At 38.1% G+C, this 27,313-nt stretch overlaps 1 protein-coding gene across 2 annotated transcripts in view; it reads left to right on the top strand.

The window, feature by feature from the left end:
* SEMA6D (semaphorin 6D) overlaps nucleotides 1–27,313 on the top strand; it is a 600,716-nt gene that overhangs the window by 279,448 nt on the left and 293,955 nt on the right. For both annotated transcript variants that reach the window (XM_055279017.2, XM_055279010.2), the window contains exon 3: nucleotides 4,798–4,869. The gene's annotated coding sequence lies outside the window, so the exon portion shown is untranslated. The remainder of the gene's footprint in view (nucleotides 1–4,797; nucleotides 4,870–27,313) is intronic.

The following is a 27,313-nucleotide window of genomic DNA, read 5'->3' as shown; positions in this document are numbered from 1 at the left end:
CACCTCCTCCTTCTCTCTCTTCCTCCTTCTCCTGCCATGTAAGATGTGCCTCCTTTCTCTTTGCCTTCCACCATGATTGTAAGCTTCCTAAGGCCTCCCCAGCCATGCTTCCTGTATAGACTGCAGACCTGAGTCAATTAAACCTCTTTTCTTTCTAAATTACCCAGTCTCAGGTAGTTCTTTATAGAAGTGCGAGAATGGACTAATTCACCAGTAAAGGGTCTTGCCAATTCTGCAATAATATTACCTATTGGTTTTCTCCAGGGAACTTGACATGCTTTTCTGATATCAAAATGTTCATATTTGTAACTTTTCATAGAGAAAAGATAAAGATAAGAATGTATTTTTATTTTCTCCCAGCTTTATAGGTGGTATAATTGACAAATAAAAGTTGTATGTATTCAAGGTATGCAAAATGATGATTTGATATACATATATATTGTGAAATAATTACAATCAAGCTAATTAAGATGTTCATCACCTCACATAGTTACCATTTTTTTTCTGTGTGTGGTAAGCACACTTCAGATCTACTCTATATGCAAATGACAAGGATGCAATGCATTATTATTAACTGTAGTTTCCATGTTGTATATTGGATTTTCAGAACTTAGTTCATTTTATAACTGAAATTTTGTACCCTTTGACAAAAATCCCTCTATTACTCCCATCCTCTAGCCTGTAGCATCCACTTTTCTACTGTTTCTATAGGTTAGACTTCTTTAGTTTCCACCTATAAGTGAGATCATGCAGTGTTTGCCTTTCTGTGTTTGGCTTATTTCACTTAGCATAATGTCCTCAAAGTTCATTCATGTTGACACAAGTGGCAAATTTTCCTTTTGTTAAGGGCTGAATAATATATTCCATTGTAAATATCTATCAAATTTTCTTTATCCAATCATCTGCTGGTGAACACATGTCGTTTTCATATCTTGGCTATTGTGAATAATGCTACAATAATGTGGGAGTGCACATATTTCTTTAATGTATCATTAATAATTTCATTTCCTTTGGATATATACTGAGAAGTGGAATTGCTAGACTGTATGGCAGTTCTATTTTTAGGTGTGTGGTTTTTTTTGTTTTGTTTTTGTTTTTGTTTTTTGAGATGGAGTCTTGCTCTGTCTTCCAGATTCTCCAGCTTAGAGGAGTGATCTCAGCTCACTGCAACCTCCACCTCCCAGGCTCAAGTGATTCTCCTGCCTCAGCCTCCCCAGTAGCTGGGATTATAGGAGTGTGGCACCACGCCTGGCTAATTTTTTTTTGTTTTTTAGTAGAAGTGGGATTTCACCATGTTGGCCAGGCTGATCTCAAACTCCTGACCTCAAATGATCTACTCACCTTGGCCTGCCAAAGTGCTGGGATTACAGGCATGAGCTACTGCACCCAGCCTATTTTTAGTTTTTTTGAAGTACCTTGACACCTTTTTTATAATGGTTGTACCAATTTAAAATTCCACCAACAGTATACAAGGGTTCCCTTTTCTTCACAAGGATAATAATTTTTATTCTTGTTTAGAAATGAGAACATGAAGACCTGGAAAACTGTGAGTTACCCATATCAACGTAAAAGGCTTGTGCCCTCCCTGCTGCAAGGCTGGGATCATTTCAGAAGTGATATGCCAAGTTTCCAAGCATTTATTGTTATCTATGTTTCATAGACCAGTTATCATTCCCCACCCTGGAAATCACTGTGGATTGACACACTCCGGGTCTGGTTGGGGCCAAGGAAATTAAAGTAATTATGATGTAAACATGTTGGTATTAATGCTAATGCTTGCTAGAAGAGGCAATGTAGAGAAGGTAGATTGACATAAGGCCATATACACTGTGTATTCTCATTAAATATTTAAAGGCTGAATATGCAAGAATGTTGGCAAATTTCTGGAAACTAACTACTGGAAAATGTTAGCTAAATGGTAGATTTAGAAGTAGAGGAAGGGATGGAAAAAAAAGCTGTTGAATCAGGGATAACTTTGCAAACGCTGACTTAGGTGCTTGCGAAATGGAAGTGGAGCTGTTTCTCTCTTTTTTACACATCATGTCATTTTGCTAGGGATTAACTCATTGTCTCTTGTCTTTCCCTGCCAGGATGCTAAGAGAACATTGATATAGTTCTTTATCACTGTTGTAATTATTTCTGTAAGACCTACACCGGCAGCATCGGTGGCATTTAGTAAATGTGCCTGCTCCAGTAGGAAGCAGAAAGAAGACCAGTTTGAACTCCTTCCCCTCCTAGTGATGTGATCTGGAAAAATTGTCTTTAATTTTATGGCCTTAGTGTTTCCCCTCATCTGTAGTATAAAAATAATATTATAATAACATTATAATACTGACAGGATTGTTTTGAGACAGTTAATATCACAGTGCTTGGTGAAGCATAGGCCAGTACATATGTTATGTAAATAATGGTCTTATGCCACTGATTGTCACTTATTGCACTAGATTTGACTGCCTTCTTGTTGGAAATACAGTACAATCAAGAATATTAGCAACTTCAACCTTGTTTCTAATTTAAATATATGTTACTGTGTGTGTGTGTGGGTGTGTGTGTGTTCATACCTATGTTTCTTCATCATTGAAAATGCAGTTACAGCTGAAAGTGATTTCCATTATTGGTGTTTTCTCATGATAGCAGAATTTATCCTGAATTAACAGCATTAGTAGAAATGGAGACTGTTTCAACCACTGCAGTCGAAGAAGTGGTAAAATGGTGTGGAGACAAGTGTCTGAGCACTAGCTCTGCAGGGAAACAGACAATGAGGAGCAAGAATTGTCCAACTCATGGTACTCAGTATAAGTGGGTGAAATCTCAGCTCTGAGAAAGGACGTAAGTCACCAAAGGTCATGGTCAGCCACGATGGCTAACCTCAGAAGAGGCAGCTGTAGATATGAAGTGAGCTGTGTTATGTGGAGCGAGTTCACAGCAAAGGGGGAGTTATCAAGAGCAGCTGACCCAATACCTTCCGAAAGATCACCTGCTTATCTAAACCCTTTATTTTACATATTTTGCTGTTGACAGGCTGTGCAATTATTAAAGCGGCACTTTTCCTTACTTATCTTCTACAGAAAAGATCAAGAAAGCACAGATTGAATTGCCAATATCCAGGTTTGGATAGTACAGATAAAATTGCCCACAACTGTTAGACACTCAGGCTAAAGGGAGTAGCCCTTCCCCTGGGCTGCATTCGCTTACCCTCATCAACACACTAGGAAGCCATTCAGAATGATTTCCAAGACCAATTCCTCCTATTCCACCCTGTATAGACTTTCTTGGAATGTTATATGTAGAAAGTCCTGGATTTTCCTTTTTATTGACCCCTGAACTCTTGAGGTCTCTGGGTAAAGAAAGTCTGTCACTGCCAAATTTCCTGTCAGCATAATTTCTTACCTGTTTTAAGTGAATAACCCATCTTTTCTGAGCCCAGTGGCATAGTGAGTAGTGGGAGCTATCTGCCCAGAGGAAGGAGTATTTTATCACTGACATGATTGAGAATTATTAGTGCAAGATGGTGATAAAAAGCAAATCAACTTTTAATTGAACTTTATTATGATTTTAAAACTCTTAACCGGCAGTGCACCCCCTTATTGCCTGAACCTGGGGCAGATTTCCTGCCTTGGAATGCCTGAGGACAATTGCTTTAAGGTGTGTGTGTGTGTGTGTGTGTGTGTGTGTGTGTGTGTGTGTGTGTGTGTGTTTAGTGGGGGGAAGACTTCAAAGTTGTCTTCAGTTTTTTTCGTTTTCCTTTTCTTTTCGAGAAATGTTAAGAAATCAGGACACTTCAACCTGTTCAGTTATATATGCAGTAAGTATTCCCAGAGTACTGTTAGATTAACAATTGCAGATATTAGAATTACAATAGGCAAGCCCTGTTTCATGCCCATCAGAAGCTCAGACATTTAAACATCCTCCAGATTCTCCAGAAAGTGTTTATTTGCTTATCTATTGAAAAAGTATTTATCAAATACCTATCATATGCCATGTACTTTGCTACATATTGGAGATAAAATTAACAAAGAAATCTTTGACTCTGTCTTCATTTAGCTTCCAATCTCCCAGGTATGCTTACCTCCCTTCTTCATGAAAATTCTATTTCCCAAACTCAGTCACTTATTACTACCTTTAAGATCTTTCATATGTTGATATATTAAAAGCATTATTATTTACTTAAGATTTACTTTACTCCCACTTAAGTTAAAAACCATTTTATAAGGAAATACTTTATTTCTGCTCTCAGAAAAATGTGCACATGATTATAAACTCCATGAGACTTTGTATACTTCTCACAACTTGCTCCTCACAGTGTCCTGCAGATGGTAAATAGAAGATATATATATACAAATGCAATGAAAAAAGCCCTTTTAATAAATTCTAGTTGAATCTTGTCTGCCAATACCCAAATTAGTTAAAAGATTAGTACAGTTTAGAGACATACCTTAACCAAAATATGACTTTTCCCATGAACTAATTGTAATTATTGGAAAGGAAATAGCTTTGCTACACTGTGCCTTGGTGTTACCTTATTCCATGTCCTTGTTCCACCTAATGGTCTTGCTTACCTACAATAACCATGCCGTATGTTTTGTCAGGCCCTGGTCAACACTGTTGGATTACTTATTAAGTTTTGCATGGAGAAATCTTTTTGATTGAAGGCCTAGAATTGCTTATATCAACTGGAATTATGAACCTAATTCCAATTTATTTTCTCTTTTTTTTAGTAGTTTGTAGGTGACACATTTTCACAGCGTTTGTAGCTATCCCAATATATTTTTGTTCTTTTTTTTCTATTTACTGTAGAATGCGTAATCCTGGATCTCTTGTTCGCAAATCGACAGCCTGAAGCCCTCTGGAAGCCCAAGACTCCTGGAGGTAAGGCATGAACTTTTTTGCAATTATGTCTCTTCTGCATGGAATGATACTGCTGTTTGATTTAAGTTTGAACTTGGAAGATTCATTCCTTTAGGGAAATATTTAACCTAATCTTGATTTTTGCCTCAAATTGGCATTAGACGAGCTTGACTAAGCGGTCAGGTTGGGTTAGCTTTACAGATTGGATTCTTGATTTAATACAGCTCAAACTACAAGTATTATTGTTATTATCTAAACCCTCTTTGCCAATTTAGAAAAAAATACAATAGGAGGAGAATAAAGATAAATAATAAAAGCACTGCCCAAGCACACCGTTTGAATCATAACCTAGGTCAGTGAGTTGCATGCCATACACCGATAATCCTTTGTGGGGTGTTCCCAAATTTTGTTCAGTGTAAAGTGTGTTCTTTTCATAACCAAATGTGTACACTATAATGGCCTTGTCTGTTAAGCAGCCACACAGGAAGGCAAGTTGCATAATGCCTATAGATGGAAATACTCCAAATTATGACCAAGTGATGGGAGAAGCAGCAGCCAAGTGCCAGAGAGAGTCTGTGAGTGGACATGTGACTGCTGTTCCTCATGAATGTTGGTGGGAGCAGGGCCAGGGCAGTCAACAGTTCTACGCACACAGCGACATGGCACTGGGTGACTGAGTGGACTTCATTGTGACTTTGCTTTTACAGACTCTGTGAGACACTGACGCACTGTCCTAGTCATTGTGTTGAAATCATTGCTGACTCTTAGTGAAGTTTTCAGTTTGTTCATCTCCATAAATGTATCTTCAAGATTCTGGTATGTTTCAAATTCCCACTTTCTCCCCCCAGAAATGGGTCTTTCTGATTCAGGATTCACCTTCTGCCATAAGTCATACTTTCTTAATTGTTACTTTTTGAAATCAAGTTATGATATACACCTTGCTTAAACGTTCAACTCCTTCAGTAATTTTCTTGATATTTTCAGCCTTTATGTCCTACACAATCTGTCGTAAAGACTGCCGCTCTGGCAGACATGAGCCTTTATGATTTCTGTCTCTTATGAGAGTCTGCACCTACTGAAAGGTGGATTCTCTGAGAGAGGCTGAATTACCATGAGATGGCAGTAGAGAGCAGCCTGGCAGATAGGCCCATATTCCTTGGTATTTGAGCCAGACTAGGGGCTAGGCCTAGTGGGAGGAGCTAGATTACAAGGTAGGCTGCTTTTGATTTTTAAGTGTCTTCCTGGAAAGAGAGCGAGGCATGTCTATGAAAGAAAATGCCGGTAGTAACATCTGAGGTTAACAAATGTGTGTCAGGAGAATGGAAGACAATTCCTGAAATATACCAACCTCTGGTGATCAGAGTTCTCTACCTGGCTATGCTCTCTCTCTCTCTCTCTCTCTCACACACACACACACACACACACACACACAGACACGAAAAAGAGAAAGAGAGAGAGGGAAGGGGGAAGGGGTTGGAGGGAGAGAAAAGAGAATAGATAGAGGACACAAATACTGTATCCTTGGAAAGCAAGGTTAAGTGAGATCAGCAAAAAGCAAGAAAGCAATTGTGAGTGATAGGGAGCCACGCGGGACGGCTAAAGTTTGAGAATATATTACCTTGGCTTTGCCATTTCGATTCTCAAAGGGGCCAAAGTGCCGCCGGATTAGACACCAGCGTGGGCTCTAAATCCTGTGTATTTTAATAGCCCCTATTGTATAGAGAAATCAGAACAAGTTAAAGATGGATGGCATTTTTAAAACGGCTGCCCAGAATGTGCCATGTCTTTCTTAAGTCACTTAGTGCACTACTGGCAGTATTAGAATTAGAACCAAGTCCACATGCCCTAATTATCTGTAGGCCATGCTTTCCAAATCACAAGAGCAGGAGCAATTTATTTTTCTCTCAAACAGAGAAGATATTAAAAGGGAATCCAAAATGACCCTAGAACTCTATTGGAGGAATGTGGATGCCTCCATGCAGTAGAAGGAACACGGGCCTTTGTGGCCAAAGAGAACTGGTATCAAATCTTGCCTCCATCTCTTATAATCTGTGTGGCATTAATCTTGTGGTTTGTATATCTTGATTTCTTCTGAGCTTTAGAAGAAATCAATAACATATTAAAAATATCAATAAAAATACCAATAACATTGATATAAAAAGTAGAATTGAGGATTAAATGAGATACACGTATATAAGGGAGAGATAGGTGAAGACTGAATCCTGAAATTGTTCAATGTGGAAAATATTGATTTGATTTTTGGAACTGGATTCTGCAGTCTAAGGTAGGAGGTAGAATCACTTTTTTTACGTTGGAGATGCTTTTGTTCTGTCAAGGACTACTTGCCTGGTTGCTTATAGTTATGCAGATAATAGAGCAAATGACACCCATTTTTCTGGAGAAAGAGAGCTCCAATGTTTTGTGTAGTACCTGCCATTTGAAACTGTAACTGTAATAAGTTAGACAGCACTCTGCTCTCAAAAGAGTCATGGGAACTTCCTGGGAAAGAGACATTCAGACTCTACCTCTTCTCTAGGGTCAGTCTGAGAAAAAGAAAATGCTTTGCTAATCCTTTGGACAGCCGTGAGACTGGGGACATAGATGAGAGGAGGAGGCAGACAGGCCTCCCTGGAAAGGAGTGGCAGCCTCACCCTCACTTCACAGCTGGCAGTACCCGCTGCACTCTGGGCCCTTCCCCTCAGCCACTGCAGAGGCAGCTTTGGTTCCAGTTCAAAACCAGGGCTAGAGAAGATTTAGGATTTGTGGAGCCAGTGGACCCTTGATAATACCAGGCCAAATCAGAGAGTCGGTACCTCTTGAGAGAGGGTCTGTGGCTGGGCCAGGGGAGTTCCTGAGCCAAGAGACACCAAGGCCAACTTTGGAAGTCATCTACATCACCCGTCAAATCCAGTAATTATGCTCAAGTCCCCTGACTCACATTACACACTCTGAAAGAAAGAGAGTCACTAGCTGGCTCTCCATCAAGTCCTCAGGAAGTCTATATGTAAAATAGAGATTTGGTACCAGCATTATGCCTCTTCATAAAGTATGAACTTAAATTTTTCATGCGTTAGAGAATTGGGGTTAATGCTTAAAAAGAAAGCTTCTCATAAAATAAAACTAATGAAATATGGCTCTGAACAGATTTCAGAGACACATCTTCCAGACTGCCTGGGGTCCCCTGGAAGGAAATGGTTTGCTCTGATTATCAGCAAACTATGAAAAACTGTGACTACACTGCTCGAAACTCATCATTTTCTTTCTTTTTCTTTGACCCAGAAACTCCTTCTTTCCCCTTGGTCTCTTAAAACATCTATTAGTGACTATATTGTGATGGTGGCTTTGTAATCTTGCAATTCTGGCTCTTACATGGGGCAAGAAAAAAAAACTGTTGGCAAGCTCATCGGGTTCTGGAAAGGCTGTGCCTTTCCCAGCTGGCCAGGGGAGCCGGAAGCCTGGGAAGGCTGTCCACAGGCTTTCTGGCAAGGGTAAAGGAAGAAAAAAGGAGAAGGAGGCTTAATTCCTAGCTGGCTGGACCTTGGAAGGTGGCCTCTTTTCCCTTTGGCTCATGAAGCAGAATAGAAGGCCAAGAATTCTAGCTGAGTTCCTGTCAGCTTGTCGCCTTGCTTTTGGACTCATGGAGTGAACTGAGTTGAGAAGAAGCTGAGGGCTGCCTGAGGCAGGCTCACCACTGAGCCGTGAGGAAGACAGACCCTCCCTGTCACCATTGGAGTCAGAATATCTTAGCCAGAGGCCTCTCTCCTTTCAATTTAGAGAAGTAGATTGAAGAGTAAATGGCCTAATTAATTGTAGAATGTTTGCTCAATATTTATTTTTTTTCTATTATCCCATGAAATTACCATAAACAAAAACTACACTTTTATTTCTAGGCAATGAAAACCTTATCGCACAAAGGGTACATGGAATTAAATCTTAAACTTACAAGTATATCTTTTACAGCAAATGTTACATGACTTTAAAAATCATCTTAAAATATGATTCTTCTCAAAGTGTCTTGTGTGACTTCAATGAAATACTCATATGTGCAGCATCCCTCTAGTAGGTACTGACTTATTAAAGCCATTTAACACCTATGCAAGTTGCTAGGCACTAAGTCTTTATTATATTTGTTTCTTCAGTGCTTAATATTGAGGCAAAAACAGTGATGCTCAGCAAATGGTCTCTTTGTCATTTTCCCTGTATTCCTTGGCCCTTTTGCAATCAGACAGGACACTGTGACCAACTCTAGACAATGACGTGTGATTGGAGGTAATACGAATGTCACTTGCAGACTGAGAGAATGAAAGCTGTCATGCAATGCTTCATGATTCTATGGTATGATGTTGCGGCATGATTTCATGGCCATCTAGCAGGCATGTGTTCTGGATGGTATAGCTACAGGGTGACAGAGTCTCCTTCAACTTGGATCCTTGAGTGACTATGTGGAGCAGAGTCCCTGCTGACACTTCATTGGCTATAAAATAGCTACAGGGTGACAGAGTCTCCTTCAACTTGGATCCTTTAGTGACTGTGTGGAGCAGAGTCCCTGCTGACACCTCATTGGCTATAAAATATGAGCAAGAAATAAGCCTTTGTGACATTAAGTCACTGATATTTAGGAGTCAATTTGTGGCTTGCATAATGGAGCCTAACCTGACAAGTACCAAACAATTAGTGTACATTCAATTAATTTTTGCTGAAAAAAGAAAGCGCTCTCATTTACCTAAATAAAAGCCTAAATCATAATCATACCAATACCAATATATTTGAGCCCTATTTGTGTGCCAGGCATTGTGCTAAGTCATTTACATTTATAATTTTATTTATGTTGCATAACAACTCTATAAAGTATCATCCCCATTTTTCAATGAGGAAAATAAGGCCTAGAATAGCTAAATCTTGTCACAGAATGTCTTGAAGGTTCTATTCAAACTCAAGAATTCTGACTGTAGAATCCTTTGCAATGTATCTGATTTTCATTTTTCTGTATCATATATCGCTTCCTTTGTTGGCAGATTACATGTTTGTGTAGGCAACCTGAATGCTAGCTGGAAAGCCCCCATACACTCAATCCTTATTCCTAAATTCAACAAGTCTCCACGTTTTAAATCATTGTAAGAGAGCTTGCAGTTCCTGATAAGGACAGAGTTGCATGTCAGAGTTCAGTAGAGGAATAGAAGCTGAAAGAGAGGAAAGTTGCCAGCATCCCAGTTCACAGTAAGTCAGATCTTATTAGATAACTTAATTATTTTGTTTGAAATTAGGTCTGAAAACATGTTATTAAATCAGTTTTATCTATAAATTAAAAAAAATTGCTTTTTCCAAAGTTTGGATGATATACTGGACTGGATTACCCTTGCTTCAGTTTCCCCCCTTTCTAACAGTCTAATAATGCCTCTATATTCTTTTATTTATTGCTTATTTATTAAACAGCCCTGGCTAAAGACCCAGAAAGAATACATGAGCACTTTCCTTGAGTTGTCTTGTCTATGACAGTGCTGCTGAATGGAGGGCCTATAGTGGGGAGTTTGGGCAAAGTGTGGTGAAAACAAAGAGAATTATTTGTGAAACCTGTGCCTCAAGGGAGGGACATTTATCATGGATGCTGAAGGAGACAGGAACATATTCCAGACAGAGGAAGTAGGTTGGGCATTCTCAGCACCGGCAGGTAGACAGGAAAGAACTCTGTATTTGAGGTGCTAGCACTTCATTTATTCATTTAACTTTACTGAGGATGCTGAGAATTAGTTGAAGCATAGATTTCATGGAAAGATGAGTAGAGAAATGAACTGCAAAAGTTATTTAGGATCAGGTTGGGAAGGGATATGTTTATCTTGCTAATTTAAAGATTTCGTTTAAGAATCCTAAGTGAACTTTCTAATCTTAAAATATAAGCTTTTATTTAGTGAAAGGAGATGGACCTAATTATTGTACTCATTTTATGTGTGTAAAGCATCTGAAAATTTCATATATGTTATTTCCAGGTTTAAGTAAACAGAAACCAATGGTGGAGCTTAGAAACAGCTTAGAATTATGTACTATTTCTTCCACTAATGGTGGAGCTTAGAAATGGCTTAAAATTTTGTAGTATTTCTTTAACTTATGCATGATCCACTTTAAAGCCTTCCTCATGCCCTATCTCCTTCAATAAAAGCCTAAAATTGTTTAGAGACAAACACTGGGAATGGCGGTGGGGGGAGCATGAGTATAAAGCAGTGCTGACACACTCCAGGCATACTGTCTGATTTAATTAAGTCCGTTGTTTGTTTCTCCCATGAACTCATGCCATTTACTCTGGCCTAAGACTCCTTTTTCTCCAATTCGTAGACTTTTTTCCTGACTCTGGTCAGTTCATTTTCTTAGCACCCCTGTGCTTCCCTCCTTTTCTGAGAGCCCTTGGTCAGGTCATATCTTAAAATACAAATCTATCTTTCATCCAAAAATGTGTCAGTACTTGAAGAAACAGGAGACCATGATACTTAGTAGTCATGTAAAAGGATAATACTGTATACTTATGGAAAGTCCATGGTGTGGGATCAATGTTGATGAATCAGAAAACTGACATTTCATAATGTGGAATATATTTTATGTTTCCCAGCATGTTAATTCATTTATCCAAAATGTATTGACTAGATTCACAAGCTAGATATTTTTTTTAAATATCAGGAAAATATACCCTTTCCCTGAAATTAATTGCATAGCACTTGTTTTTGTTTTTGTTTCCTCTGACAAGATGAGTGTTTTTAAATACCACATGAACTCTTGCTGGAGGCTGCATGTAAATTATGTTATCAGTCCCATCCTAATAACCTGGATAGAGTATGCAATGAGGAACACCTGGTGCTCATACACATTACCTTCTTGGGATTATCTGGTTGGGGCCATTCATTTTAGACACATTAGAAATGCTTTCCTTAACTATAAAGAGCTTACATGCCCAGCCCTGGCCAGCTGCCACTCAAGTGTTGCCATTAATCTGTAGCAGGGAAAGATCAAGAATGACTTGGAATAACCCACTTTTACAACAAGAAAAAAATTTGAATCACAAATTCCAGTAATTAAGGATTGAAATCATCATTTTATATTTGGAGGAAAGCATATGGCTATCATCATAAATAAATTTAGTGTATTTAATGTTTTAATAAGCAAGAGAATTGTGTTGGAACTATCTAAACCAGCCAACAGACACAGAATTTGATTTTTTGCCAATTTTTTTTTCTTTTCTTTTTGGTCGGGTGACACATTGAGAAGTATTTAACTAACCATTCTCTATACAATTCATTTTCTGAGGCTTGCAGTGTACTTCATTGGTAAAGCTGGATAAAGTCAATTACTGGATAAACTGTTTTTTGTACCAGATATTGTGATGTAATCTAGAAAACTGTACCAAAGAGAATATTGGCTTAGTCTCCTCATAGTTCAGCTCTTTCTATGTAAATGCCCAATCAGTTGTTCATAAAAACTAAAATTATGACCTTCATTTTCTGTAGCTTGAAGTTACAGCAAAAGTGTTCTATCAATAAACTCTTCAATGGTTTTTCAATCCTCATAATATCACCCAGCAATTCTCTCCTTGAGTTGAGATAATAGCAGCAATTAGCCAGCTTTTATTTCTCAACCCCTTTTAAATTTTGCTGTCTTATAAACAAGCACACAGCATATATATGTAATCACTATAGAGGGAATGCTGGTCAGTGTCAGAAGCAGGAGAAAACAGTTAGCCTATTCATGAATTATCCTTTATTTTTCACTTTAGCCCCAGAGGTTAAATGTGAATGTGCTTGGTTTGCCTCTTTCTATTTTGACTGCATGTGAAAGCCTTGGAAGAGTTCTGTAGATGGGCAAAGAATGTAAGGTTTATGAAAATCAAACATGCTTGCATTTATTAGTGGTCACTAATGGCATGTAATTAAAGCAATTACAGGAAGGCAAGCAGACAATTAACTTGTTGAAAGTGTCAACAAAGGGCAATAACAGAGTTTAAAGTTCTTGTCTGCGTGGTTCATCTTTAAGTTCCACAAATACTATAGAGAAAGGATGACGCTAACCAGAATGGTCAGGCTAATATTAGACCTTTATGAAGCAACCCTGAAGTCTGTACGGTAAAAGCAAAGAGCCAAGAGCAGGGTGTTGTGGTATAGCATGGGGTGGAAGGAAGGGAGCTGGAACCAAAAACAGCCTTCAGAAATAATGGTGGCTTAGTCAGAGCTTTAGCAAGGATTGACTACAGCAGATGGCAAGAGAATAATGAACACAGATGCCTTCTTTGCCATTGTATTAGTCCGTTCTCAAGCTACTAATAAAGACATACCCAACATTGGGAAATTTTATAATGAAAAAAAGGTTTAATGGACTCACAGTTACACATGGCTGGGGAGTCCTCATAGTCATGACAGAAGACGAAGGAGGGGCAAAGGCACATCTTACATGGAGGCAGGCAAGAGAGAGTGTGCAGAGGAACTACCCTTTATAAAACCATTGGATCTCATGAGACTTATTTATTCACTCTCCTGAGAACAGCATGTGGAACCCCCCATCACCCCATGATTCAATTGCCTCCAACCTGGTCCCTCCAATGACACATAAGAATTATGGGAGCTACAATTCAAGATTAGATTTGGGTGGGGACACAGCCAAACCATATCAGCCATCATTCTATGTATTCAAAGTGTAAACCACATTCTTCATCCTTGCTTGGTCTTGGTCAACAGTTACTTCATACATATATATTTTTTCTATTACCAAGTGGGTTATATGCTCCTGGGGGAAAAAAATGTCCATTTTTGAAATCTTCCATGTCTTTTGCCTTGCTCAGTTTGGAGCACAGCATCAGTTGTTGAGTAGGAGCCTCCCTAATTGCCCATCCAGGATCTCCATCCTCAACCTGTTTCTCTATGCTAAGTTCAGTAAGAGGCAGGCTTGATGCTAAATACTAAGAACCTTATTTCAGTTTTGAGGTTGACTTTTTCTGAAGGCTAGGCCCAGTCACTGATACATAAGAACACTGCTAGTAGTACTAATAAATGTATAAGCACAAACTATCTTTTATATACTACCTACTTTATTATCTCATCAGGACAACTCTATGAGGTTGTCTTCAAGAGGGTGGAGGCAATCTCATTTGTATTATGTCTATGTAAAATAAGTTGGAGTTTTAGAGTCGTGACTTGGAAACCAACCCTTTGGGAAGAGTTAATTGGAATATCTTTTCTTGTTAATGGAGTGATTATAATATTCTAGGACGAGGGGCCATTTGCTATCAAAGGAATGAGGTTTTAAAAAGAGATGCCACTTCCCTAACCTCCGTCCAAATGAAAACATACATCTACAGACAAATGTATGTGGTTCACAATTTCATTAATTACATACTGCACCATTTCTTAAATTCACTATTTTCTTATCATTCTTTTTTTTTTTTTTTTTTCTGAGACAGAGTCTCACTCTGTCATCCAGGCTGGAGTGCAGTGACGTAATCATAGCTCACCGCAGCCTTGACCTCTTGGACTCGAGCAATCCTCCCACCTCAGCCTTCTGAGTAGCTGGAACCACAGCACAGCACCTGATTAATGTTTTTTTTTTGTTTTTTGTTTTGTAGATATGGGGTCCCATTTTGTTGCCTAGGCTAGCCTTGAACCCCTTTGCTCAAGTGATCCACCCACCCTAGCTTCCCAAAGTGCTAGGGTTACAGGCACTAGCCACCGCGCCTGGCCCTATTTTCTTATCATTCTTATTGCACTTCCTGTGTTCTTTTTATTTCTCACCTACATGAAAGTAATAACTTCCAGAACAACTTCCCCAATTTTATCTCTTCTATCTCCAGATTATTTTAGGTACTTTTAGCTAATGGGTATCTCCTATCTAATGGGTAACTCTAATCATAATACTGTCCCACCCAGAAACCTTCAATGGTTCTCCATGGTCGACATGACAAAGTCGAATAACCTTACTTTGGCAGTCAAGATTACCCACAAGCAAAGCCCAACTTGTCTGTTGAAACTGATTCCCCATTATTCTCCTTCAGACCCTCTACATTTCAATTTCAATAATACTCTTCATGTGGCCTCTGCATTCATTAGCTTCCCCACCTTTATTCCTTGGCTTATGTTATCCCAAATATTTGTTTTCACACCAAAATTCTGCCTTTATTTCAAGGTCTACCTCACATGTCACATTAATAACACACCTTTATGTCATCCACTCCCCTCCACCCCTGCTTCTGCCACTGAACTGCTAAGGTTCTTATCTGAACCATTTTAGCTTGTGTTTATTTATTCTTAGACCCATTTCATCAGTAATACTACAACATTTTTTAGAAGACAGTGGCATCTTACTTCTCTTTGTATCCTTGTAACAAAACCATAATAACACAAACACAGTTCCTCTAACCCTGTTGTCTTTCTTCACCTGGTGAACTCCTACTTAAATTTGAAGACCTATTGTGGATAGCAACTCTTCCAGAAAGCCCTTCTTAAGACCTCAGGCTGGGTTATGTGCACCTTTGTGTTTTCATTGCCCTTCAATCATACTTTCATCTTAGATCTATACCATTATAGTCAAATTATATAATTATAGAGCTGCCTCCACTATTAGATTAAAAGCATCCCCCAAGGAATTATCTAGCATTAAATTCCCTGAGTCTTGAATGATGGCTGTAATTTTGTAGGTGCTCAGTACATTCTGAATGGCTCTGTAAGGGCTCAGATCCATGATGGCTTTCTTGGTAGTGTTGGAGAGAGTGTCTCCAGTAGATGAGGGCGGCTTAGATAAGATTTAGGGAGACCTTTTTGAGGTGAGCAGCCACAAACTCTTCCAGTTGCAGGGTTCTAAAACTATACTCAGCTTTGGCTGTGTCATCTTGAACTCCACAGCTGCCCCCATTTATAGCTGCAGAGTAGCTCTGTACTTAAGTGCATGAAGAGGAAAGTATCTTTGGTAGATTTAAAAAGAGTTAGGATGGATTTGAGAAAGTAGCAAACTTTTAAAACTCTTATGCTTTTTTAGACATCAGAACCCCAGTGATGTGCAGTGGGATATTTCTCATGGTTCTCCTCAAACCGACCTTGACTGAGTGTTCCTAAGAATTAAAGATTGATGGATACAAGACTGTTTTAGGTCACAACCATTGCAATTCCCAGACATCTGGCCTTGAAGTGAGGCCACTGACAGTCCCATCACCTCCAACTCACAAGTCCATTGAGCTCTATTACTGAGTGTAACTGCAGTGCTCTGAACAAGAGGGGAAGATTGTTCTGCCTTAGACTGTAATCAGCATGGACTATTTCCTTTTATGTGCTAGATCCTGACCCTACTGCTGGGGAGGAGCATAAATGCATGTCATGTATAATTCAGCCTTACCTGTTTAAGATACAGCTCTATATTTGTATATAAAATTATGTTAAGACTGAACATAGGATTCCTGAGGCTGGATAGAGTGGAGCTGTGTCTCACCAGGTCTGGTTAATTACAGAAAGCCTCCTGGAAGTTATTTTCCAGAGAGATGAGAGAAGTATTTGGCCAGGAAAAGGAGGACAGCCGTTTCAGGTACAGCATGCAACCTCATGTAACAAGAGTTGGACAGAGTTGAGCAAGGCATGCGAGGAAAACAGTCAGATTCTTTGGCTAGAGCAAGGATTCTGAGTGGGGAAAACAAATGATTAAGTCTCTGAGGATGGGGAAGGAAGGTTCAGTAATTGATCTGTTTAGAATTTAGATTAAAGATATATTTTGACATAATGACAACAGGGAAACATTATAAATTATGTGTGGGAGAGAAGCATGATTAAAATATTTTTGAGGAAGATTTTTTAAAAACTTTTATATTAAAGATAGTAAAGAGGAATGAACTAAAACTTGGACATCATGAAGGAGTTTGCTACATTAAATGTATGAGCTGATGAGGCATTAATCTGAGAATGACATGCCATCATTACCTGTCGCATGACATACATCCCTATTCAAATGCAGAATGCTTTCGGAGTGGCACTGATATCCTTCTCAGCACAGTCCTCTGGGTACCCTTTACTGATGGATTTCAGTTGGCAAGCCTCATGATACCTAAATGCTATCTGTGGTTTAGAGAAATGGTACAACAGGGGCCATTATGTACCAGTCACATGCAGGATATGTATTAACATTAATAAGATGGCATTCATATGATACCATTAATATTAGTGTTAATATTAATTAGCATGAATAGGATGACATGGACATAGGGTATGAGGAAAAATGATGAATAGGAAATGAGTGAAACGTAGAAAGCTAAGCGACTGCAAAGAGTTGTTCCAAGAATGTAATAGAAAAATGTGGGAGGAATTCTTGTTTTGATAAAAAACAAATGAGAAGTTATTTATTAATCCATTAGATCTATGTTAATGGGAACATATTAACTAGATAGAAATGGCTTAGAGAGGGGATAAAATATTAAGGTCGATAACTATTATTTCAACACTTTCAGTAAGTGTATATTGAGAAATTACTCTGTATTCGGCATATGTTCGGCAGCTTGGAATATATCAGTGAAAAAAGTAGATATAGATACTTGCCCTTGTTGATGCATGAATTCTAACAATGGGAAAGACAAGCAGTGAACAAATGATATAACAAATAATCAATAGCTTATTAGAAGTTGATAAGTACAGTAACAGTTAGAAAATGTATAATAGAATAAGGATTATTAGGAATTTGGTGGCATGGAGGGAATTTGGAGTCATTCATTTATAAATCTTCACCATTTGACCTACTGTCAGAATATTTGCTGGAAAACCTCATACAACTTGAAAATATTTATAACTAATTTTCTCCTCTCTAATCATAGAGACTCACTAGCCATAGACCCTTCAGACTGCAAAGGTATGTGCTACGGTTTTTTAGGAGACCAGAGACTAATCAACTTGATTCACATACTGACCTTGTCACCTTCCAGGAAAGGAAAATTTAGGTAGTGGTTGATGAGGACAGAACATTTGGCTCATTGGAGTCTCCATGTTTCTTTCATGGATGAATTTATGAAATTTGTGGCTGCTCATTTTCTTTATTCATCCAGAAGATGACGAGAGCAGCTTGCCTGGTTTTGCCTACTCAGGACACCAGAGTCTTAATTGTAATAGTCAAGTTTATAGTCCATTCAAATTTCTATCAATTACAGTACCAGGATGTGATTTTTAACTCAGGATGTTTTAAAAATCATAGAAGGATTTGTTGAAGGTTTACACCTACTCTCTGGAATGAGAGGACTATACGAATTTTAGTATTCAGTTACCATGGGGACTATATTTACTATAGAACAACCATAAATATCAGTCAGCGGAGTTCAATTTTCCATCTTCATGCCCATCTAAGTAAGGATCTGTTAAAAATCTCTTCATTTTCATGGCCAAGGAATATTGGCTATGCTATCTCAGACTCAACTCTTCCCCTCTCTTTTTGTTTCTGTTTCTTAGAGCTTCTTTGGCTCGCTGAAAATGCCCTGTTTCATTTCTTTCATACCAGATGTGGGTTTCTGATTTCAGGGCCCTTGTTGATGCATTCTTGGTCTTCCTGTGTGCAAAATCTTAAAGTGCACTTCATGTTGAACCTTTGCAGAGATATTTGCTTATCTCACCAAACTGCAGGTTGCCTGCTTTACTTGGTAGCCTCAGAAGTGTCTTGGCCCTGCAACTCTTCCCACACAGGAGGGCTCCCTTCTCTTTGTTCCTTTTGGCACAATCAACATTTTCTCTGCATTTTGTAGCATTCTAAGCATACTGTGGCAGCAGGAAGGGTATTTTCAGTCTCTTTTTGGCAGTAGGAGTTATCTTCTGCCCAGCACCAAGCTGAAAACATTCTCCATCGTGCAGTACTTTGACATTATCTCAGCAGGAACAGTGCAGAGGTACTTCCTGTGTTGCACCATTAAATATCCCTGCCTCACCAACAGCCATTTAGGGACACTTCCTGTGTAGCATTATTAAAATTCCTGCGCCAGCAGTAGCAAGGCAAGGATATTTCTGTGGTACTTTCAAAACACCTCCTATGTAACATCACAAAGAGGATTAGCGCAGGTTATGGTTTTGATTAAACGTTTTGTTTCAGAGGCCACACAGCAACTCAGAATCCTATTGTTTATTTTATTTCCAATATTGTTGGTCCTTCTTCACAAGTATGTAAGATACTATTACCGGTTAGTTCATGAATTTAATATTTTATCCCCTAATCAGAGTCACTCAAGCCATGAAGATCCAGGCGGGCAAATGGAATCCCATCAGATTTAAGGCCCCAAGTAACCTCTGAATTTACAATAGCATTCAAGAAGGAGGCAAGGCCTACACTATGTATATCCTGTTTTCAATTGTTTCTCATTCCTTAACAATAAATAAAAATACAGTCTAAATTTTATCACTCTCATGAGAATAGTCATTTTAAAGAGAAGTTTCAAATTGTACAGTTGTGGGGATTGGAGAAGAAAATGAATGCCATGTGATGTCCTGTGGGATAAATCCCAATTCTAGCTGATTGATTTGAAAGGTTGTTTTTTAAGCCTTTTCCATTTATTTGTCAAAGGTTACATAAGGATATCTATAGCACAGCCCACTGGACAAATACATCTTAAAATAATGTAATGATTTATGAGTGCTTACAAATCTTTAGAGAACACTTCAAATTGGCATTTATGTGTATGTGGCTTTTATGCTACAGGAGATTCACCAATTTCTTAATGATATAAATACCATATTTGTGTCACTATGACTAAATGAATTATTATACATGTGGTCAAAATCTGAGTCATTATGACCTGCAAGGCAGGCACAAAAGAGATAAATATTTATAGGTCCGTATTAAAGTAATGGTCACACTGAATGAAACCAACTAATATAGTTTTGGTCACATCTATGTTTCTCAGGATATCTAAACATGGTTTATTTTTTGAGAAGTAGTTAATATTTTGGAAGACAGAATAAACACAAAATGACTATACTTATATAGAAACATAACTGACACCCACTCCCATTCAAAAAAAATGAAGATCACCAGGAACAGGCACATAATAAAATATTTTGCAGAGAGAGTGAAATAGTCTGGTTTAATCGCAATTAAATATATACCAAAGAGAGTCATACAATACTTAAGCCAAAGACAGTTATGGCAGGCTCAATTATATTATATATCCAGCTTTCTAGAATGATGTCATTAAATTGAGTTAGCTTGACCACTGTCCAGAACTGATGACACATTGCAAGAAAAATAGCAGAAAGCCCAAGAAAGCTAGCCTGTAACTCTCACAAGAGTGGCAGTTAGGCATAACACTGAGCCACAGTGCTATGGCTGTCTGTGCCATATTTCATGTAGCCAAGAGATGTGGCACCACTCTCTACAGTGCACCCAACTTTGTGAGCACTTTCATTAGCCACTGTTAATATGAGGAAAATAATATTATTTTTCAAAAGGAGCCAGAAAGATTCAGTCCACAGAGCCAGTAACATTGCTTATTGTAAGTCCACAATGTTAGACTGTGTTTGTATAGACAATGAAAGGACAAGATGCCCAAAAAACCACTTTGTAGTAAACTAAACTAGGGCAACAGGGCCAGGTATGAGAGTGTGGTTATGAGAAGTGTCTCAAGTGTCTAATAAAGCCAAAGTCTGCTAAAGTCCATAGTCATGGCTACTGGGAAAGTGGGATTGTGGATATTTTGTGACCAGACCTAAGAACTCATTTTTAGTTAAAGCATTTTTAAAAAGTATACAAGACAGAGTTGCAAACAATCTCAGCCTATGAAAAGGACAGCTGCAGTCAATGTTCCCACTAATATTTTCCATCCATGTACTGAGTGAATTTGTAATGTGCAACTCATGTCAAGAAAATAAACAGATGTGCACCACAAGCGGAACAACAATGAAAGAACTTACATAGATTTTTATTAAGATTGAACTTTTGATGTTGATTCCACTGGTAAGAAAGCACTGTAGGCAAAGTTCTTGTATTTATAAAGTTGTCTCCTATTGAGGAAGATGAGGATGTAAATACTTCCCAGCAGAATGCTTTGAGCTCTTTCTAGTGGATCTGTGCCAACTCTGAAACACCCTCTCACCCATTCTCATTTTGAGCTCAAGTGCAAGGTTGCCAGACAGCTGGACGTGCATTACAATGAAGAAAACAGACCTACCAAAGAACTACATCTGTTTTCTTGGCCTCATATGCACCCTGCTGAAACCAGCTCTTCCACCTGGCCGAAGACATGGGAGAGCACGCTCATGTGTTAATGAATTGTTGACCTTAGGAAAGTCTTTGTAACTGAGTATATACATTTTTATAGGAGAGAAGAATTTAAACTAAGGATTTAATTGATGACACAGGTGCTAAATCTGTACTACCATTGACTACAGATGTAATGCATGGTTTAAAAATTTCTTTATAACTTTCCCCTTAACATGCTTACCACCTTTATTGGCCTTGCTATTCCCTGAGCATACTACAGTCAAGGCATATGTACTATTTAACTTTCCCAGAACACACTGTTATTTTTAAATAACTATTTCTTGGGCAACTACTGTGTAACAGGCGTAGTCTCTGTTTATACTGTCATCCTTGCCCTCAAGTCTAGTGAGGCAAGGCAATATTAAATAAACAAATATGCAAATAAATATTTAAATCAAAGTGTGACTTCTTATACAAGGAACACATTAATACATTCTCTTTGTAAAGACAATCAAACAATATAAAAATACATAGAGTGAAAGGGAAACAGCCTAGATTGACCAAGACTTTCAATTGCAAGTGACATTGTGCAAGAGATGTGTACTGTAATTGGCATCCCCATAAGAACCTTAGAGAATGAGGGAAAAATGATCCCCTCAAGGAAACTGTAGGAAATGCTAATTTCTAATCAAGTAGTTTTATCGATGCCCCTCCCTCCAACCCCACTTCTTCTAAGAAACTCACCAGCATAAAAATTCATGTCTTTCCAAGCCTTTGTCCACACATTTATAATACATGTACATGTATACATGTATAGTTACATCTATACATATGTATTCAGATATGTGCATCTACATGTATGAGACTGTGTATACATATGCATATCTATACATGTATGTGTATGGCTTCCTTTTTAAAAATCATAAGTTGGATTACATTATATGTATTGCTAGTTTCCTTTACTTAACAACACTATATGTCACTTTTCTATGTCACTAGATATGGATCTATTTCATTCTTTTGATGGCTGAATCATTTGTCATAGTAAAGATGTATGACACGCTACCTAATTCTCTCCCTATTTATAGATATTTAGCTTGTCTCTAATTTTAGGTTACAGTGCTTCACTGACCATCCTTACAGATGCTTCTGTATGCACATATGCAGGTATTTCCCTGGTGTTGTTATCTACACATGTTATCTAGTCTGTGTTGCTTATGAAGTTTCTTTCAACCTCAATATTATAAAATATATTACCTTATTTTTTTTCTTTTATATATGCAGCTCTTCCCTTCATCTGGGTTTTGGTGAGTGGTTAGAGGCAAGAATCTATTATCTGCACCACCAAATTGCCAGTCAACACCATTTATTGAAGAGCTGTCTTTTCCTGGCAGAATTGAGGCCCACCTCCCTCACACACTAAATCTCTGATATATATGCACCTGTTTCTAGCCTTTCTATTCTGTTCTGTTCATCTATTTGTACATTCCTGAATCAGTCATACTGTTTTTTACGTTTTTGTTTCTGTCATCGGTATTTTCGTTACTGATTATACTGGTAGTATCTTCTTTGCACATGGTTGAAAGCATGCAGAAATACCAGAGGAAACATGAAAAACCCTTTCTTTCTCTCATTACTTCCCCTGCCCTTCTCCCAGCTGTCAACAGTTGGGAGATATTATTCTGGTGTCCTTTTTATCTGTTTCCATATGTACATGAAGCTTTATAGACATGTCTGGTTTTAGTCTTTTTATTAATATACGTAGAGTTATGCTATACATGTGATTTTCAACTTGCTTTTTGTCACTTAATACTCTTGGAGATCTTTTCATATCAAAGCATACAGTTAGATCTCATTTTTGAAAAAAAAAAATCTGCGTGAGATTCCATAGTATGTACTATGTGATATTTACTCCTCTTTTTCTGAAAAATGTTTTAATTCATGGAGCTTTATAATCTTCAAATGTGTAGGGCAATAGTAGGATGACTTTTGATTTGAGAATCAGAAGAGAAAGCCTGAGACTTGAGGAAGGGAGGGAGTTAGCTAGAGAAGGAGTGGGAGGAAGAGCATCTGTGGCAGAGGAACCAATGTGCAAAGACACTGAGTGTAAATGAGCAGGGCCTGGAAGAAATTCTCAAAGATGCCTTTGTGACTAGAGGGTAGTAAAGGAAGAGAGGGAGACAGTGAGATAAGGACTGAGAAATAGACAAGGGTCACATTCTTAGGGTCCTGTCGACTGTTTAAAGGAATTCATATTTTACCCTAAAATGGTAAAGAATAGAGAGTAATTGAAGACTTAAGCATGGAAGTGATATTCTGTAGTGGGTTAAACTGTGGGTCCCAAGAAGATATGTCCAAATCCTAATCCCTTCTACATGGGAATATGAGCTTATTTGGGGAATAAAAAAGGTCTTCACAGGAAAAATCAAGTGAAGAATCCCAAGATGAGATAATCCAGGATTACCCAGGTGGGCCCTAAATCCGATGAGAAGTGTCCTTATAAATAGAGGAGATACCCAGAGAAGGCCGTTGAAAGACACAGGCAGAAACTGGAGTGATGCTGCCACAGCCAAGGAACACTTGGAGCCGCCAGAAGCTGGAAGGGACAAGGACAAATCCTCTCTGGAGTCTTTGGAGGGGGCACTGCCCTGCCAACACCTTGATGTCAGATTTCTGGTTTCCACAACTCTGAGAGAATACATTTCTGTTGTTTTAGGCCACCAAGTTTGTGGTGCTCAGTTACTGCAGCCCAAATCAACTAATAGACATTCTTTCCTTTTCTTTTTTATTCACTCACTCAGATATTTGACGAATGTCTATGGAAGTACTCACTATGTGTCAAAACTGTTCAAAAGTCTTGGGGATGGATACAGCGGTGACTCCAGCACACATGAAAAGTCCCTATGTGTTTGTCAGCTGTGTCCCTCCACAGTGCATCTCTTCTCAGGTGAGACCCTGGGGGTTGCATTCCCACAGTGCCTCACTTTCCTTTACTCATACCAATTGCATGTCAAGTTTGATTTTACTTGCACATTTTTTTTTTGTTTTGAGACGGAGTCTTCCTCTCTTGCCCAGGCTGGAGTGCAGTGGTGTGATCTCGGCTCACTGCAACCTCCGCCTCCTGGGTTCAAGCGATTCTCCTGCCTCAGCCTCCCGAGTAGCTGGGATTACAGGTGCCTGCCACCACTCCCAGCTGATTTTTGTATTTTTAGTAGAGATAGGGTTTCATCATGTTGGCCAGGCTGGTCTCGAACTCCTGACCTCAAGTGATCCTCCTGCCTCGGCCTCCCAAAGTGCTGGGATCACAGGCATGAGCCACCACCCTCGGCTGCACAGTTTTTCATTATGGTTTCTTTTATCACTTAGCCTTGGCATATGTTAATAACGTTTCTTTCTTGCAATTGTTAAGTAGTGGCTTAGATATTGCATCTGCTTCTGTGAAGGTTTTCCAGTTGTGCTCAGTACATTTTTTGCTGTCTCTATTATAGTAGATATCATACTATTTTATAATCACTTACCTGTTTGTTATTCTCCTTAGACTTTTAGCTCCTTGGGAGAAAGGACTATTTTGTTTTCATTTTTGCATCTCCAGGACCTGGCATAACCCATACACATAGTGAGTTCTCAGTATGTATTTAACTTATTTAATTTATAAAATTATAACATAAAAGAAATTATTGATATGCTGGACTTTATTAAGTTAAAAACTTTTATTCCCTAAAAGACACTTTGAAGAAATTACATCCAGGCATGGTGGCTCACACCTGTAATCCCATCACTTTGGGAGACCGAGGCAGGTGGATCACAAGCTCAGGAGTTCAAGACCAGCCTGGCCAATATGGTGAGACCCTGTCTCTACTAAAAAATATAAAAATTAGTCCAGCATGGTGGCATGCGCCTGTAGTTCTAGCTGGTCGGGAGACTGAGGCAGGAGAATCGCTGGAACCCAGAAGGTGGAGGTTGCAGTGAGCCTAGATTGTGCCACTGCACTCCAGCCTGGGTAACAGAGTGAGACTCCGTCTCAAATAATAATAATAATACAAATAAAAGCTACAAACTAGTGCAGCAATATTTGTAAACGTACAGCTGACAAAGGATTAGTATTCAGAATTTATAAAATATTCCACCGAGCAAATAAGGAACACACAAACCCTACAAATAAAAAATGAGTGAGAAAACTCCATAGGCATTTTAGAAAACAGTAAATATATTTGATTGATATGTATATGAAAATATGCTCCATGTAATTAATAATCAGAGAAGTGCAAATCTGCAATACAATTTTACTTCCTTTCAATTGGGAGAAAAATGTGAGAAACTCAACAGAGTAAGTGCTGGAGAAGATGTGGTTCAGTGAGTTTTCATTCAAATTGCTAGTGGGAATGTAACCTGAAGCAATCACTTTGGAAAGAATTTGGGATTATCTCATAAAGTTGAACATTCACATACCCTTGATCTAAAAATTACACATATACACGTACGTACATATAAGTAGAAACACTTGCACTGATACACCATGCAGACATCTATATCTTAATTCTTCAGCAGTAAAATAAAAAAAGTTTTCTAATTTTCCTGCTCTTTGCCCACCCACCTCAAACAACCCTACAACTGGAAACAACCAAGATGGTAAGACATTCTGACAAGAGACCAGATAAATAACTTGTGATATATTATCACAGTGGAATATTATACAGCAATGACAACACATAAACTAGTATTACAGACAAGGCAGATGACTCTTAGTAACATAATGTGCAATGAGAAAAACAAGTGTCAGAGGACTACATAGTTTGATACTGTCATCACAAAGTTCAAAAATAGGCAAAAATAAGCAATACATTGTTTATGCAAATATATGTGGCTTCAAAACAATATTCTTTAAAAAGTAAGGAAACTATAAATGCAAAATTAGAGATATTGCTTACTTCTTAGGGGATGGTAAGGAATGGCAAGGTGCTCATTAATAGATGTAAGTGAAAGGTAGTGTTTTAGTTCTTGGATTGGTGGTGGGTTTGTATTATATTTTTAAATGGAAATAAGGTAAAAGAGAGCTATGCATATACCAATAATATACAAATGAAGACTAAGATTGATCTAATTAAGTCAATTAACTTGAGAATATAAATATTTCAAAATGAGCTTGGTTAGTAAGTTTTGCCAAAGAAATCTCATTCTATGTAATTCACCTTTTCTTTGGTCAGTGCTCTAATTGTTCCTCATGGTTTGTGCCTGCCTGGAGCAGAAGGCAGATAAAAAAAGTAAACCCCAGTGGCTGAATTAATTAATAAACTCACAAATTTGGTTTCTCCTCCTTTCTATTATAGCTAGTTATTAGCTTTGTATAATGGTGAGTCTTAATCATGAATGCTGGGTATAAGGCTTCAGAGTTTTAGATCCTGCTGTGAAATTCAAGATGTAGAAATTCAAGAAGCTGGTAACTTCTCAATTAGTGGTTATGATAGAAATAAAGGAAGATTATCTTAATATAAGAAAACACAAGAGAAACCTTGGCCATAAAAGTGTAAGAGTTCCCTAATTACAAATGTTTAATTCAAATGCTGTGACATGAGGTTAAACAAAGTGAAAGATAAAAGTCCAAATTAGACTGAAAAGCAGATAAATCTAAATTAGACTGAAATTAAGATAGAGAAAAAGAAGAGATGTTTTCCATACCGCAGAGTCATATTATGGAAATATAGAATTGTCTCTACAATTCCTGGCAAAGGGAGCAAAACTGAAAACACTATTAATACTTTAAAAGTTCTCTCTCACTCCCAGTCCTCAAGGGAAGGAAGTACACATTTCTGAGGCAAATGTACAAATTGCTTGTCCCAGCTCTTTGAACATTTGATCTTTAGCCAGGACCTTAAAATGTGTATATTTATTACACAGCATTGCCTGTATTTTTATACCTTTCCAAGCAATATGTAAAGGTGTTTTGAAAAACTGCTTGAGAACCTGAATATGGCTTTGTTTCTTTAAAGCATTTAGAACATTCTGGAAATACCTTAAGTGAATTCTTAAAAATGTACTTATGATGATATTTGGAATGCCATATTCTGTATCTACATATGTTTTTATAGGTAGTTAACAATGTCTGGGTACTAGGGGTTTTATGGTGGAAGCATTGGCATAACTATAACTGCTGCCCCTTAAATGGAAGCAGCACAGTATTACAATAACCTTACAATGAACGTTAGGAAAAAGAGTCAACATTTTGCACATATTTTTGATAGTTGTCTCAGTCCCAACTTTGACTTAAATATTGTCAAGTAAGACTCTTTTGAAG

The sequence above is a fragment of the Symphalangus syndactylus genome, chromosome 5 (assembly GCF_028878055.3).
Source record: "Symphalangus syndactylus isolate Jambi chromosome 5, NHGRI_mSymSyn1-v2.1_pri, whole genome shotgun sequence".
Taxonomy (NCBI): domain Eukaryota; kingdom Metazoa; phylum Chordata; class Mammalia; order Primates; family Hylobatidae; genus Symphalangus; species Symphalangus syndactylus.
This window is presented reverse-complemented; position numbering and strand designations above follow the sequence as displayed.